This window comes from Lathyrus oleraceus, chromosome 5 (assembly GCF_024323335.1).
Source record: "Lathyrus oleraceus cultivar Zhongwan6 chromosome 5, CAAS_Psat_ZW6_1.0, whole genome shotgun sequence".
NCBI lineage: Eukaryota > Viridiplantae > Streptophyta > Magnoliopsida > Fabales > Fabaceae > Lathyrus > Lathyrus oleraceus.
This window is the reverse complement of record NC_066583.1, coordinates 311,045,698-311,050,110: the sequence shown is the minus strand read 5'-3', so window position 1 is coordinate 311,050,110 and position 4,413 is coordinate 311,045,698. Positions and strand designations below refer to the sequence as shown.

General features: G+C 29.0%; 1 non-coding gene across 1 annotated transcript; it reads left to right on the top strand.

Moving 5' to 3' along the window:
- Window positions 1–3,731: 3,731 nt before the first annotated feature.
- TRNAM-CAU (transfer RNA methionine (anticodon CAU)) lies at window positions 3,732–3,816 on the top strand. The gene is given in 2 exon segments: window positions 3,732–3,769; window positions 3,781–3,816. It is a non-coding gene; the product is annotated as a tRNA-Met (tRNA).
- Window positions 3,817–4,413: the final 597 nt, after the last annotated feature.

Here is a 4,413-nt window from a genome sequence, read left to right as displayed (position 1 = left end):
CAACTAATTCATCTACTTGTTGTTTCAAGTTCATTAGATCAAGTGTAATAACTTAAGGCCGAGGACATTAGATTTTATCATGGAAATTCCTTTCCATGTCTGCTTAGGTTTTTATTAAGTTTGGATGGAGAAAGTATTACAAGAAAATTATGTTCCTTTCAACGATAAAGGAAAAATCTATAGTTATTGGAATTAGTTTTTGTTTCTCTCACCATACTACACTGTAAGACTTCTAATGTGCTTCATAATTGACTAGAGTTTTATAATCTCTAAGAATAGTCACAAAATTTTCCACTTATTCAAGATAGGGTTTCATATACATCGGCTTAAGTTGTTTCCTATATTACCTCTTGATTGTTATGACTACGATGTTGGGATCCAAAAAAAAATCTTGGATGCAACTAGCTAGTGCCATACATTGTTTGAGGGTTTTTGAAAACCCTATTAATAATGAATCTAAGATCAGTGATTCCCCCATTGATGCTCTTAGTTTTTCATTAGATGATACTTGCGACATATATATATATATATATATATATATATATATATATATATATATATATATATATATATATATATATATATATATATTATATATATATATATATATATATATATATATATAAAATTACTTCAAGTGACTTCCTTGTCATATTTACCAGCACAAAAGACTTTTTTAATTGCATGTACCATTCACTAGTAGGGATGTCAATTGGACAGGGAATGTGCGGAGGATGTTTCCCCACTCCCCGCCCCACCCCCAATATTTTCCACATCCCCATTCTCCGCCACGGGGGAATATTATTTCCTATCCCCATCCCCACAAATCCCCATGGAGAATCAGAGATCCGTGGAGATTGAGTCTTAAATTTTTTTTTATATTTTTCAATCAAAACTATGACATTAGTATTTTGTTGTTTTTTCCTTTTTTAAAAAGATATATTTTGCATTATTTTTTTTAAAATACATCTTGTATCAATAGCAAAAAAAATATGCAAAAACACTTGCAGTTACAAATACATAACTACTAATTTACTAATTAAATGAAAAATATATTTCTAATTGAAGTATAGTGAAGTCGAAGAGTAATTACCATAAATACAATGAACAAAGGAAAGTGATGTTGTTTTGATGATGAGAACCAAAGAGGTGAGGATTGGAGGAGACAAAGAGAATTGAGAAAATAAGAATAGGAGACGGTGTGTACACTGTATCTAATGGATGCACTTTTATAGGGTTGGGTACTTGGGTAGTTAAACAATGCATTATACAATAAAAACAAAAAAAATAAAATGACCACTGATAACTCTTCAGTTTCTAATATATTAATTATTATTTTAATGAAAAAATATGTAAAATTATATAATTAAATATTATATAATATATTATATATTAAAGGTAAATAATATGGTCGGGGTCGGGGAATCCGCGGGGCAAATGGTACTTTCTCAATCCCCGACTTTGGAGACCCACATAGATAATCCCCACAGGGATCCCCATTAACATATGCAAATTGACATCCCTATTCACTAGTGGGTGTCCCCTCAAGGTTAGTTGTGGTAAAAATACTAGGTTGAATATCATAAAGAGTAGAAGGTACTTGTTGTATAGGAATCAATTAGACTTTGGAAGGCCTTACAACTACATTGATTGGCTAGATTTGAGTAGAAATGTATGCATACCACTCTTGCTAGCATTGGTTCATTTGGTATCCAGATTCCAAACTTGTTGGACCTTATTTTGAATCATAGGGTTTCATTAAGTTAAGAGACCTCATGTATCCTCATGTCCATTTGTTGTCTAATAAAATATTTTTTTGCTATCACTAGTTCATCATGTGGGTCAATTAATGTATTTCTAGAAATAAAAATTGAGGTAGATATGATGGCATTTCCAATGTTTGTGGAGGTACATTAGGTCATAGTCGGCCCTACCTCTTTGTTGGTAATATGGATGATTGAGTTGAGTTGTTAAGGTTCTTTGTGAATCGCAGGTGCATACACTAAACATAGTATTGACAAAGTGAATGAAAATTTTCAGATGCTTTAGGCTTAGTGTCTTAAAGGGAATATCAAACTTGAAATTTAGTCGAGGGATCATCTAATATTTCTAAACATCTATTCCATTTTATTCAATGAGAGAGGATATATTCCTCATATGTGAGTTCCTTAAGTTCCCTTGAGAAGAGTTAAATACAATGTGTGGAGATGTTGAGCTACTAAATTATAAAATGCATAGAAAAAAGTAAATAAGATAAAAAAAAAAGTAAACTAGATTGATTGGATATCCTGGATGATTTATAAATTGTAGTATTTTTATAAGAAAACTATCATATTTGTCATAAAATTTTGTCCTACAAAAATGTTACCTCGTTTGACTATTTCTATGTATAATACATAAAACTCCCTTTGCTCGAGATATGTGGCGCTCCATGTTCGGCTCATTGTCTTTCATTTGAGACATGTTTCATTGATGATATCCATTGTGTGTGGCTTCATTCATATTCTGGTTATGTAATATTCACTCTTTCTATAATGATGTTATTAACATAGAACATGATGGTAATGTTTAACTGTCCAATTCTATTGTGTTTTGATAGAGTCTAAATTTTTTATTATTACTTTAGGTGTTTAACAAGGATAATAGTTTTAGATGATGACAAAGGAAATAAAGCAAAATTATCATGAGTAACATTGGGAAAGCAAAGTATTGAAGTAAATCAAAGAGCGAAAATGTTATGATATTTGGCGTAAAAATATCAAAGGTTAAGATCGACATTAAAAGAAATTAAAATTGTGAAAGTTCACCCTTTTCTTTTGTTTTTCTAACCTTCAAAATATTTCAGAAAAACTAGGATAGAAGACCACGAACTCAAATACATAGTCAAAATCATTCATATTCTCAACCTGAGAATGAGGACGATGGAAGTAAGATTAATTTTCATGTACGGTCACATCATCTTCTATCCTAGTTTAGAATAATTAAGAGAATGATAATATGTATACCTTCTTTATTGACCACATAATTTAGAATAAATATCGACTATAGATAATTAAAAAGTATATTAAAATAAATCAAATAATAAAAAAAATATTGACAAAAATATTCTAAATGATATAAATAACTTCAAATATATGTGAATTATAAAAAGACAAAATATTTAAAAAATTATCTATTTATTTATGGTATATTTGTTTTAAGGTTTTAAATTACAATTTTAAATAGTCTAATTTAAAAAAGTAAAAAATATTAAATAACAGAAGAATTGAAAATTATCCTTGATCATCTCTTATTCATGTGAAAATGCAAAATTCTCATCCTTTAATAAAAGAATTAAAAAATATATATATATTCTATTTTTTTTAAATACAAATTCTCAAACATAATTTATTAAAATTTGACAGAAACAAGATTCTCAATATCATGTAAATAAATTTATAATATACAAAACAACTATCCCTTGACATTATTCTTTGTTTAGTTAAAACGAAATTGTTTTATTTGTATTAAATTTAAAATCTATAAATTTTCAATTTTAAATTTTGTTTTTTTTTTTCTTTTGATGCAAAACTATATTTAACTTATTGTCTAGTAATTTTTAAATATTATTATCCGCATGTGTTAAAGAGATTCTTTAAACTTATCTTAAGGTATATAGACAACTGTAAGCGTGTTTGTGACGAGCTTAATATCATAATCCAAATTAGTGTCACTTTCAATCCCATCATCAAGGGGTGGTGGCGCAGTTGGCTAGCGCGTAGGTCTCATAGCTTCTGAGTTATCCTGAGGTCGAGAGTTCGAGCCTCTCTCACCCCAAACTTTATTTTTGCACTTTCTTTTACAAAAATGCTATTCAGCTTTATTTTTGGGTCAATATCCAGTAAGATCTTTTAAGACCCAAACATTAAAAATTCTTTTTGCTAATTTCCCTCCCACACCAAACATACTGCAAAAATGGTAAAGGCAATTTCAAATAAGTGCTTACCTAAAATTGAGAAAGCGTACATACAGTATAAATTTCTTAAGTTTTTAGTGAAGATTTAATGAAAATTTGATCCCATCGATATGGATTGGATCTATTTATTATGAGTCGATGATACTTCTTTTTACAGCATGAAATTATGTTACTAAAATTATATTGACGTAGGATAGAAATGTTTTCAAAGTATTTCTCTTTATTATTTCTCTTTATTTGAAAGTTATCGGTAGAATTTTCTGATTTTTTTTAAATAATTATTTTTTAAAAAAAAATTCTAAAATAATCAATATTTCAATTTTTTTCTCCAAAATAACCAAGTTTCAAAACAAATGCGTCAGATGAACTAGCGCGTCCATTTTGAAACAAGAGGAAGCGTCAGCACCACTGACGCATACTTTAGAAGCATTGCATGGTGGTGCCAAGGGTGTTGGCGC